The 13144-nt window shown below is 46.9% G+C and overlaps 1 long non-coding RNA gene across 1 annotated transcript; it reads left to right on the forward strand.

The window, feature by feature from the left end:
• The first annotated feature begins 2405 nt into the window (after positions 1-2405).
• On the forward strand, positions 2406-5065 carry LOC127301454 (uncharacterized). Its single transcript, XR_007852069.1, has 2 exons — positions 2406-4304; positions 4388-5065. It is a non-coding gene; the product is annotated as an uncharacterized lncRNA (long non-coding RNA).
• The last annotated feature ends 8079 nt before the right edge of the window (positions 5066-13144 follow it).

Consider the following 13144-nt stretch of genomic DNA (forward strand, 5'->3'; position numbering starts at 1 on the left):
GACGGCTGGTGCCCAGCTCCTCTCCCGACCAGGCACGAGACCAACTCTGCCTCTCCCTTCTTCACATGTTTTTCTCTCTGTTTTTTCGGTACACGTATGAAGTGATATGCCAATGCTGTATATTCTAGATTAAAACACTTTATGCAGTATCATACTGTAGTTCTTATAACCTATGAGTTTTATATGTCTCAACCTGCAGCTGATTGCTGACCACTGGGCGCGCTGTAAATGTTGGATTTTAGGAAGCTAATAGAGCAGGAGAGAAGGGATTTGATTACCGAGCAGCAAGGTCCTTTGAATTTGGTAATCTACTATTCGGTTGCCTATTTTACTTTGTAGTCTACAATTTATAGTTATGCTTTCACATTTTGTATGGCTATGACTGGTGACGTTTGTTATGGATAATTTTCTAGCTGATGACCTGTGATGAAGTGAATTGACTGGTAGTTTGTCTAACATAATTGATTCCATTCAAAATGAATCAAAATTATCCAGTATGGGCGTATGGCTATGTTGCATTACATGTAGTAGGTTCCTTTATGTAGATTTCAATAAAATTTCTGCAGAGCACCAGATTAATTGGTGCTTTATTAGAAAAGGTACTGTAGCATTTGTTTACAAGTAGTTTTTGTGCAAATCTGAATCTGCTCATCTTATTTTGAAAGCTGCTGCGAAGCTTGTCTCTTTGTGTTTATACTTTTGAAATATTGCATGCTTCCATTGTACTTCTATTTTTTCTGCTCCATGTTTGAAGGGTGTTTCGCCCGCTTATTGCAACAGAGAGATCAACCCTCCTTTCCTATCGTGCTCATTTTGGATATATATTAGTTCATTTATAGATGTATATTACCTATCTTTGAGATGGTAGGTCTTATATTTAGATGTATATTAGCTTATATCTCAATCTAACTTAGCTTATGCCTAAATGTATATTAGCATCAGGTGGATGTATGTTCTGTTTATTTTGGTTTCATCATAATTTCTATGTGGATGGAGGTTAGTTTTTGTAATGGATGCATCTTAGTATATTGTCACGTGTTAGCTTCTATATACATGTAAAAAGTGTCTAGATGTAAAAAAGCATATATCTAGATGTATATTTAGGCTAATATGATGTACTTTTGTTACCGTAACATGATGCATTGGACGTTACATCAATGCCTTGATCCTGAGCTGCTCGAAGCGCCCATCCCACCAGCCGCCAGGGCCTACCCCTTAGGTGCTCTCCCCTTGCTGCCACCATGGGGCGCCGTCGGGCAAAGCCCACACGGCGCCAGCGGGACCACCCTGCTGCAAGGTGCGACGAAGACGATGGGCCGGCGCTGGATGCTTGGTGCTTTGCATGAACGTTGTGGCTCACCATGGAAGCCGGTGTGGAGGAGTTGAGCGCGGCACGTACCGGCTGGCCGGCAGGGCTGGCGGCCTGGCGCGGTGCGAGCTGGCCATGCTCAGTGGCTGCTGTGGTGGCATGGATCCGGGCAGGAGTGGGCCATTGCAGGCCTATGGCAGTGTCCGCGAGGCTGCAGGTTGTGTTGGTGTCCGGCGGATGGATGCTGCTGGCAGGGGGGGCAGGAAGGTCCCCGCGGGTGTGACTCTTGTCTTCCGGGACCACACAGTGTGCTCCAGAAAGGGTAGGCCGCATGCGCGAGTCTTTGTCGGTTGCCGGGAAGATTATTATGGATGGAGCCATGGATCTGACAAAGTTGCAGAGGAAGGGCGGACTCTTGGCGGGTGAATTTTGAGCGATATCCTGGTGAAGACCGTCTCTGACCGTGGCCGAAACCATCCGAGACATCTGCAGATGTATCTTTTACCTGCTAGTTTGATGTATACTAGTTTATGGTTAGATGTATATTAGGTTCTATCTGGATGAAAAGAACGCTTAAATGCATATTTTAGCTAGTATGATGTATCATTTTACATGCTAGTTAGATGCATATTAGTTTATGAAAGATGTATATTAGCTTTTATATGCATGTAAAACAGCTTATATCTAGATGTATATCAGCTTCTATATATACATGTAAAAAAGCTTATATCTAGGTCCAGCTTTTAGATGTATATTAGTTTGTGGTTACATGTATATTATACCCTATATAAAAGCTAAACAGTTTACCCTATCCCTCATTGATTTGGTTACTGTAGATAGGCTATTTTTTCTCCTGTTCCTTCAATCAACTAACGCCACGTATCTCCTCTTTTACCTGGTTCAATAAATGGTTGTTTTTCGTTTTTTTTTTTGTTGATGGGCTACCGGTAACCGGCTCTAGGGCCTCCTCCCTTTTATTGTCGTCTGTCTCTCCCAGTTACGTTTCCCTGGAAACATCTAGTGGGCAGGTCCCACCATCCACCCCTTGGTTATCTTCTGCCCAACAGGCGCCGCTTTGACCTAGGTGTGGAGGAGAACAAATCAGCAACGACTCTCCCTGGTCTTGCTTCAGTGCACGCCCCATGTCTATAGGCTCTTCTCCTACCACTCCGTGACCAAGAGGCCAGCCATGGCCGGCGCCCCGGGGAGATCCCAGATAGGCCGGATTCCACCGCAGCGCCCGGGTGTCGTGGCTCATGACGGGACATCAACCTGACATGGCCGGAGCGGCAGGGAGCTCCCAGTTGGGGCGGAAGCAGCCTGTGAATTCCATGGCTGGGAGGACCCGATGTCTTCTTTTCGCTCTCTTCCCATCCAATCTCTTGCTTTCTTCCATGGCCTTTCGATCTGTTTTGGTCCAATGATGTTTCTCTCAAATTTTATTTTCATTGGTGTAAATAGTTAATTCGATGCATTTGTTTCTGCAAGGAGCTACTTATATATTGCCAGCAGATGCAGTGGTCTGGTGGTTAATCTTTTTGCTGGTCAAAATGCAAACTATTGTACAACATGAGGATGTTGCATCATCGTATGATACATATAAGGAGAGGCTATGAAATATTCTGTTTCATCCATCCAACAAATTTGATTCCAAGTTTAACGCATTTTGCCTTTAATTAAGTCTGGTAGATATAACTAAGATATATTTCTAAGTTTGGTACGATTTTTTTTAGTTCAGTCTGAGAGGTATAAATAGGATATCTTTCTAATTTTCATATGAACCAAGTCAAGGTCGTTTCCTAATATTTATCAGTTTATTATGAATAGATTCAAGTTTGCGTCCATCAGTGAAAATAATTGTTGAAGCTTACAATTTGTCCATGATTTAGGAAAACTGTTTTCCCTATTTTCTAGATTTATTATGTCTCCCTGGAACTCCCTGGAATTCCATGCACATCACTTCCTGCTTTTCCTACTTTTCACTCCTTTCAAAGTTTTACATCAGAACTCTGTTCAGATCATGTTCATGTAGGTTGTTACCGTACTGCAGCTTATATGTATAGGTATCTTGTTTTTTACTTAACTTTTATGTGTGCTTGCACTTATGACGGTAAGCTGGGTTACAGATGGCAATTGCTATCACTAAAGCATCTTAAGATGGCCTTTGGTTTTATTTTTGGCTTATTCAATTTGCAAATGCAGATTTGTTTATATGTGCTATCGAACTGTAGAAAAGAACATGTTAAAGCCAATAAACATGATAAACACTAGCTATTATAGCTGTTAAATTGTGTGATGGTTGTTTGTGAGGTGACGTGTGTTCTGCATGAGAATTCATTTTGTGGCAAGCTATATTAAATCTCATTTTCTTCTCAAACTAACTACAATCTTGCTTTATAGAGGAAATTTTTGCAACCTGTCTTCCGCATATAGTTAAGATTTCAGCGTGCTTTTTGGAGTATAGATGTAATCTCTGTTCAAGAGGATGCTCCAGGTCCTGGTTCAGTTCCGATGTTAGTTAAGAAATGGAATTTTTTCATGTTAGCAATTGTTGCTTTTTGGCGTGTGTTGCTTTTTTAGTACAAGTTAATATTCATAGTTACAGGTTTTCGCAGTAATGGATATTTACAAAAGCAGTGTCTCATTCTGAGGTTGAAATGCTTTAGCAACCAGTCCATAACCATTATTATCGTGAAATTGGCTTATCCCAAAGTTCCACTCATCAACTGGGTAACAAGCTGTTACATTTTTGATGTTTCAAATATTGGCTTACCTTCTTTTTTCAGCTTAGCAGTGCAAATCCAAAGGTATGGTATTCTATTTGTATTGCTCACTTTATTTACTTCAGTATGAAGTCATGACCCTTAATTTTGGCTATCTACACAAATTAAAGATGAAGCTCTGAGAAAGTCTCAGTTCAGCTACATGTTCTTTTTATAGGTTCAAGATACATGCTCTTTTTTACCTCTACAAGGAGAGATCTGAAACTATTATGGTATGCCGTTAGTGCAAATGAAGAAAATTATCCTTTTTGTCATTGAAAGTTCAGATAATTTAACCTCATTAGACATGTGGCAGCGACCCCGCCTAGTGCTGCCAATTATCCATCTAGCTAGGAAAGCCTAGCACCACGAAACTACTTATGCACGTAGAGTGTTCAGAAGCTTATACACCAAGTTCGATGCGGATCTGAAGGAGGGCGCCGCACGGGTGAAGATTTACTACGCCGCCAAGCCTGGCATGTTTGGATTCTTTTTCTTTTGGATTCTGAATCTCTGTTTTTTTTTTCAATTAATTCTCACTCGATTTGCATGTTAGAGAATCTTATTGTTCATTTGATTCTATTTGGTGTTGGTTTTGGCCACTCCACATTGTTCTCATTTCATTGCCTTATGAAGCATGTCATGCAGCCCTGTGTGCGTGTGTGGCTCTGCCAGCCTCCTCCAGTTCAACGCTGGAGCCTTGCCAGGTTGGCTATTTTTCTGAGACGCGTCAGGCCAGGTTTCATGGGTGTTCTTCAGGTGTTGTTGGGCCCATTGGGTTTACAGATCTCCTCCAGCGCACAAAGAAGAAAGGATAACAGCCACCGAATTCACCTTCTTTGGTCCCAAGGGAGTAGTTACTCCTATTTGCAGGCAAAGATGAGTTAGATTGTTGTTATGTCCGTGGTCTACTATTTTCTTTCCCTTTTCTCAGTCGTGTTGTTTATGGTTGTAATCAATCAGTCTGATCAATGCAATCTTCTTTGTTTTTTCCTCTTTCAGTTGTACTGCACATTAGGTGATGCAGAGCTCCTGTCTGTGCAGTTTCTGTTTGCTTTTACCTCTTTAGTTATTTTTACAGATCTACACAAGATATTGGGTACTCAAAAACTGTAGGACTGATGGTTACTAGGTTTATCATACCTATGCTACTCTACGAATAAGAGCAATAGCTCTGGACTTTTGGCATTGAGAAACAGAGAATGTCAGTTTGTAGCAGATTCTTGCTATACTTTGTTAAGTAATCTCAAAATCTGAACGAAGCAAGTGCTAAATTGATCAACTACTGCCAAGTGAGGAGAATGGGTGCTAAAATCATTCATCACTGGGCTCACAATTCAGAAAGTTTTGAAGACAATGCCCACTGTCCATACATGATCTACAGTGCTACACAGAGAATAATATATAAAATCTGCAATCCTGTTGGGTTAGTGAACAGAAAAATAACAATCTAGAGAATACGAAGAAAGGGGCAACATATGAACACATACATTCAGGACCAACGGATTACTCATCAAACCAGTTAGAGCCATCTGAGAAAACTAAAACTTTTGCAAGAGGGGGTGTGTACCTGCAAGTGCAAGCCTTCTGTGGCCATTGCGCCTAGTCAGCTCCTCTGACTTTGGGGCTGCCTTCTTCCAAGCTTGTGCAAGCCGGACGGATGTCATGCGGTTACCATCGCAAGGATGCTGTGGTGGCGGATCGAGCTCCGGATCCACTGCCCTGATGGTTATGCGTCCGATTTCGTACGAGCAGCAGTGACGGGACAGATCATCAGCTTCTGGCACTTCACGCGCCGCCGATGTGTGGCCGCTTTCCTCTGAGCAACGGCTGCAGGGCATACACGGACACATAGGTAGGTTGTAACTGCAAGATGCCAGTAAAGGTAGAACGGCATGGTGACGGCAACGAATCTGCGATTCACACCATAGCGAGCATTATGTTGTTCTCGCTTGCATCGATTGGCAGCTCCGGCGGACGGAATCGAGAAGCAGACTCGGCGGCAGTACGCGCACGAGCGAGAGCAAGGAGAAAGGGGAACGGAGGTGACTATGCTGATGCCTGTGTCACTGTGCGGGTCAGCACGTGTGAGAAAAGTGAAGAGGGCCGTGCATAAAAAATAGTTGTACGTGTTTTAAATGTTAAAAATCAAAATTATAATATAAGATAATATTTTAAAAATCTAGAAAATATATAAATCCATTCATAAATTTGCTTCCACTAATTCTTGAATTTGTTAACAAAACAAAAATAATTGTTTTTCAACAGGATTGTTCAACATATTTTCTACATGTATCTTTCTCTTGTGTGAAAAAATTACAATACTTATTCGTTGTTTCTGCGGTAGCTCCCATAATAGTTTTATTTAAGTTTTTCTGATAAATATATTGTTTTCTTTCATGAAAAAGTAAGAACACTTATGTCAATCTAATAAACATAGTTTGAGAAACACATAACGAGTTTCATAATAAATATGAACATATCTTATTATGATGCATCTTTTATCTCTAAATAGGAGATCCCCACTACCTCATTTTCCTGCAATTTGGTGAGGCCACGTCATCCTTATTTCTGCCCGCAGTCTGCACGGTCGACCATGCTGGCTCCGGCCCTCCCCGTTTCCGCATTTTTTCTGCACATGGGCTGGACGAGGAGCTGCTAACTAGGCTGGACGAGATGTTGCTACATGGGCTGGACGAGGCCTGCCTGAGCCATTGAGTTCCTCACCGTTCGTATGTAAAAGAGAAAAGGAAGAGTCGCGTCATCGTTCGTATTCCTCTGTGTTATTTTTTCTGCCGCGGTCGACCTATGGTTTCCTAAGCATAAATGCTCCCATTGCAACCTAACATCTCCTCGCCACAAATGCTGAAGCTACCGGACGCAGCCCATCATTAATCGTGCATAATTGCCCCGCAAATGCGAAAGTAACTGATCGAATCAGATCAAGTGGACCGCTGATGTTCCCATGTTTAAAAACCTACGGGTGTTGCCATGAATATTCGGCGCGCCCGGCTGCTCACCTCGCCTTCTCTAGCACTGGCCTCCAGTCTGGTGTCCGCTGCCGATTTTCCTTCCTCCTTCATTTCTTCTATCCTCCCACTCATATAGTATTTGATAATCTGTCAGGGGAAAATGTCTCGCAACCGCGGCCGTGCCCAGGTAGGTGCCCTGCCGCCGCCGCGCTGATCTGCCTTCTCCAGCCTCCTCCACCCTTGCTGAGGCCAGATCCGGGATCCCCTACACGCCCTCTCTCTCTCCCACCTTCCAGTCCAGCCTCGGAAGCCTGCGTCGGAGGCTGCCGAGCTCCATCTCCCCGGCAATCTTCCCTGCAACCTTCGGCGACTCCGCGTCCCGTCGCGGGCCGCGTCGTCGCTCCGCCTCGATCGGCACCACCGCCATGAGCTCGACCTCGTCCCCCCGTCGCTCGTCGCGGCTTCCTCCTGCAGGCAGGTTTCGCAAGGAGAATGCCGGCATGGTCGTCTCGGGCAAGGCCGTCTCCAGGCCTGCGACGACAACCACTCCAGGCCCGACGCTCAGCGCTGCCACTGCGCTTGCAGATGTCGCCTCTGGCCTGCTGCCACCGTCATCATCCTTGGAGACTGCAGCGCCTATGCCCGCGCACGTCGGTGCTTCTCCCGACGGCGAACCTGCCTGTCCAAGTGCACTTCCGTCGCCGGTCACTCTGCATCAGACTCCTTGTCCAGCTGCAGCTGCCCTTGGCACAGCTCTCGCTGTTGTTGTCGGCGTCGCTGAAAAGGCTACCATGGAAGGCTCCATATCCTCCGATGTGCTCCTTCCTGCTGATGCAATGCTATGTGATGGTTCTCTAAGTTCTGATGAAGATAGCGATGATGACGGCTCCGACGAGGAGGTGTTGGCCCTGATGACGCCGACAGCTACCAGCAGCTCCTCTCTGGCCAGTGACCCTGCCGTGTTGGTCGAGGGGCTCGGCTCCTTGTCTCTGTCGCCGATTGGCTCGGGCGGCCCTGCTGAGGTGCCCCTTGCCGATGTACTGCTGTATCCGAGCTTGCTTTGGGTTGCTTCTTTGGGCTCTGACGAGGACGATGATGATGAAGAGTTGGCTCCGCGGTCGCCATTGGTCGGCTCGGTACATGTTGAGGAGGTGCCTGCGGAGCCTTGCAGTGGCCTCTCCGCTTTTGCTGATGCTCTTGGTGTCGATGATGACTGGGTGCAGGTTGGTCGAGGCGGCCGCCCGAGCTGCGAGCCATCATCTTTGCTTCTGAAGGAGGGCCTCGAGCGTAGCCTCGCCTTCAAGCGTTGGGCTCGGGGAAGATGCTTTCGGTGCCTCGAGCGTGACCACAAAGTCAGCTCTTGCCGTGCGCCCTTCAGGTGCATCCGCTGTCGTCGTCCTGGTCATCGGGAGCGATTCTGCCGTGCGCGCTTCCCCGCCGCTCGTTCTCGCTCCCCGGACGCTCGTGCACGTCCTCCGGAGGCACGTGCTCCTTGTGAGCCGAGCCGCTCTCCGCCCGCACAACCACGTCGTCCCTCGGCATCCAGGAGTTGGGCCGAGGTCGTGTGCCACTCGTCGTCGCCTACAACATCGCCTCCAAGGCCTTCTCCAAGTTGTTGCAAGGAGTTCAACAGCAACCGTTGTTTCGACTCTCACCTCCAGTGCCAGTTTGCTTTGTTGCGCTTGGAGCTCGCTCAATTGGTTGCTAACCGTGTCGAGGAGGCGTCTCGTCCCCTTCGTGAAGAGGTTGCAAGTCTCAAGATGTTGTTGGCACATGCTGTTGTTTCTTTGGAGCCGACGGAGACATGCTCCTCTGGTGGGCAGGAGCTCGCCGCCGTGAAGGCTTCGCTTCCACTTACCTCCGAGGAGCAGAAGTCATCGGTGGTTGAGATCACGCCTGAGCTTCATGAGTTGTGTGGGGATTCATCTGTGGTGCCTGAGCTCCTGGAGTTGCATGGTGGTGAGGTTATGCCTCCTTCCGTCGAGGAAGTGAGGCATGTGGTTCCTTTTGATGTTGGGGTTGCTAAGTCAGGCTTGGAGGCAACAGTGTCCGGCGGTGTCGTCGCTAGAGAGGTTTGCGATTTTCTCGCCACCTTGGCTGCCACCTTTCCTGCATCCGCGGTTGATTGATGGGTACCCCCGATGTCATGGCATGTCTTTGCCGGCGTTGAAGTGTCGTGTTGGAGTTCATTCGTGTCTCCATGTGGTTCTTTGTGTTGGCTAGTGTGGGTGCGGCCCTGTTGTTTGGGTCCTTGTTAGGCTTGGTTGTGTGTGGGTGTGGTTTATGTGGGCTCGGCCCTGTTGTTATGGTTTTCGCCTGGTTTTCTCCTAAAAACTCAGCACCTCCTTCTTAATTAATGAATGAGGCAAAGCTTTTGCCTCCGTTTCAAAAAAAAAAAAATCTGTTAGGTTGTGTTGTGGCTCAAAAGCTGCCCGACGTTTTGCCTACCCTTATTTGATTGGATTTTCATTGGATTCTGCATACTGCTCACTCAAGCCCGCCCTGATTTGATTGGGTTTCGACTAGATTCCGCGTCCTGGTCGCTCAAGCAAGGAGGTACTGGCTACTGTCAAGTGTACGTCCTACAGATGCCGGACAACAGTGGCTACTTCCATTGGCAAACAAGCTCTCATATCTCACTCTTAATTTTTAGTTTACACTGGATGAGCGCATGCATCTTCTATTTTCTTACTCTTCCTGGTCGCAGGTATTTGTTTTCCTCGAATCTCCCCCTGAGAAACATATTTTCTCCCCTGGAATCTTCCATCAAATGTATTTGGTAAAATATATTTGCTAGATACCAGAAAAGCACTACCTCCTTCTTTCACGACAATTTGCGTTTCTGCAGTATGCGGGGTCTATTAGCAACATCTGGTCAGATTTTGCCATGGTTAATTCTCTAACATACTTTTTTAATTGGATACATAAAGATATTTTTTTCATTTCAAACTCTCACGTTCATATATTGCAGTTATGTGCAAAGGACTATTTATAATCATAGTAGTCAATGGATCTGTTGCAGTCTTGCTTATCCATATGGAATCATATTCAAGCAGGTGAGAACAGAATCTTGAATTTGCGATTTGCTGCCTAATAGCATCATGGTATTACCATCTTACATATACGTATCTTCCCACAGATCGATTGTTGTTTATTTTTTAAATCAGATGCAAGATTACTTTCATATCAAGTAGTTCAAACATAATTGGCATTGTAGTAATTTTTCAGTCAGAGTAGACCCAGCAGCTCCTCCATTGTTGATATGTGTGGTATTTCCTTTTTTTTTTTGTGATACTCATGTTAACTCTGTTTGCTTGATCAATTTAGGTTTTGAGGTTGAATGACTGAATCTTATAACAAATTGTGTTAAATAGCAACACGAGGGCTACAACAGCGGACATACTACTTTCTGAATGTTTATTACGCCTATATTCCTTCTGACCACATCATTTAGATGATTGGATTCACACAACAGTACATATACTACCACAATGCAGTTTGCTCAAAGAAGACATTCTTTTACAGGTCAGTACTAACATATCTCTTTTCTATGGCAGTTGTACAAATAACCGATCATCTCTCCTCTTATTTGTTTTATGGTTTCCTGATGACGTCAGTTTTTAACCAATTATATGTAGTTCAGCGGTCTAGGATTGTTTATGTTACGGGGATGCTAGGCCAAGTAGGTACTTCTTTGTTAATCCTCATGGCCAGTAAGCCATAAAAATGCATCTCTTCATTAGCACTAACCCATTTGTATTTCTCAGTCCTTATTGTAGGATCTTAATATCACCGACATGCATAGCAAGCACAGCCATTCTAAGTTATTATTTCTCAGTCTTGCCTCGTATTGTTTACTTGATGCCGACATTTCTTCATATGAATCATCTAAGTTCTTTTCATCTCAGGAAAGTGACCATCAACAAATAAGCCAATCCACTACGGTGTGCAACTTAAGCAGTGAGTAAAAAATACTGATTTTTTACTATTGAACAATGATGGTTGTTCTGTTTGCCCACTATTTGCTTCAAGGCTACATGAAATGATTTATGGGATAACACAATTCCAATTATTCATAGTTTGATGTGTTTTTATTTTAGTCTACAAGAGTTACACATGCGTGCGTGTTTTAAACGCAAGTCCACACACTTAGAAAATTTAAGTGATGGAATGGCATTGGACGAGGCTTATATATTTCTAAGCATTTACTCCTTAACCTCTGGTACAAACCATTTCTTCATGTTCTGACAACCAATAGCTAAAAGAGATTGCACATAATGATATTCGTTTATACATACATATATACTTGATATGACATTCATTGAACAGTTACAAGATTATGGTCTTCAATGTTTTGCATTTCTTGATTAGTCTTTTCTTCTGTGGATCTGTGAAGATGCTTTGTCGTTTTTTCTTCACTTGTGAACAACTAAATAGTGTTAGAGTATATTTGGTAGTTATAGATTACACGGGATTGTATTAGGATTGTTTCCATATTCTCCCTAGGAGGTTTCTTAGCTTCCAAGTCTTGTACTCTATATATACTCGCCCATGAGGTGCAATACAATATCCATCATATTCCGCAATCTCTCCTCCCTCTCTATCCTTCTACATGGTATCAGAGCGGCACGCTCCTTGACCTAGCCGCCGCACAAGCTTCCGCCCGCGCCGCCCCCGGGGAGGTCAATCTCCATGGCCTACTCCGGGGGCCGCGCAACCCGTATGAGGGTTCGTTCGCCGATCTGTTGATCCGCTGCCCTCGAGTCTTTTTTTTTCCAATCCGTAGATTGGTTTTCTTTTTGCTCCGCCGGTCGCTCGACCGCCGTTTTCCTTTTTGGTTTACCGATCATAGATCGGATTGAGTCGCCCACCGCCGCCGTCACCGCGCGCCTCTACTCCGACAACGGCATCGACTGCACCAGCCATCTTCATCAACTGCGCGGCACGGCCGCATGCGTCACACACGGGACGCCTACGTGCGACGCAAAGAATCGTCTCGCCGCGCGGTCTCCATCGCTGGTCCGTCTTCACCGTCATCGCCCGGGACATCACCGACAACGTCGCCAACGACTCCAATCTGCGGCACGTCGTCCACGCCATGGCGCGTACAACGCCGCCGTCGGTCTGATCAACCGACCGCGCGCACGTCTCCGCCAAGCACGTCCCCGAGCACGCGCCTACCACCGATTGAGCATCGGGTTGCCGCTGCGTCGCCCCTTCGGGTTACAGCGCCGCCGCCTTTGGTCCACGCTGCTAGCCAACGACGCGCCTTCTGAGGCGCGTACATCGCCAGTGGCGTCCCGCCGGCTGCACCGACTCGCGCCACTGCGGCTACGCCGGCCCCTCGGGCCGAAGGCGTCGCCGCACGCGATCGCCTTCGCCGTCCCCCGCGCGTCGATGTCCGAGGCCACCACAGCGCCGCCCCTTCGGCGCGGGTCGCCTCCATCCGCGCATGGTCTTCGTCACGCCGCTGGGTCTTCCTCGCCTACTTCGTGTACCGCCGCCGCGCCCCCACCCCAGGTCGCGTTGGGCTCGCCAACCGCTCCAGGTCACGCTGAGCTCGCCGACCACCGCAACGCCCGTCTAGGCGTCCAGCATGACCACCCCTGGTCACCGCTGGGTTAGCCGCCTTCTACGTCTTCGTACACTACAGCTTCGCCGCCAGTGTCCTCGCCTCTTCCCCGACTACGTCACCTGCTACTCTACTCCGACACCCGTCGTCGAGACTCGCCTCTTCCCCGACTACACCACCTGCTCCTCTTCTCCGACACCCGTCGTCGAGACCTCCTCTACTAGTCTACTCCGACATGGCGCGCACTTTGTAATGTTCCCTACCCTCGCATGCCGTGCGGCAACACCGGAAGTGCCTTCGTCCCCGACACGTTCCCGAGTCTGGCAAACTCGCGTCGGACGTCTCGTCTTCATCGGCTTCGACAACGTCTTCTTCGGCATCGCCTCTATGACTGCCTCGACCGCGTCGCCGACTTCGTCTTTGCGTACTCGGTTCTGGCAAAATCGGAGTATGCCTTCGTCCCCGACGTGCGCCTAGTTCTGGCAAAACTAGGGCAGCACCTCGTCCTCGACGGCTCAGACTGCATCGA

Source organism: Lolium perenne, chromosome 5 (assembly GCF_019359855.2).
Source record: "Lolium perenne isolate Kyuss_39 chromosome 5, Kyuss_2.0, whole genome shotgun sequence".
In the NCBI taxonomy this organism is placed as follows: domain Eukaryota; kingdom Viridiplantae; phylum Streptophyta; class Magnoliopsida; order Poales; family Poaceae; genus Lolium; species Lolium perenne.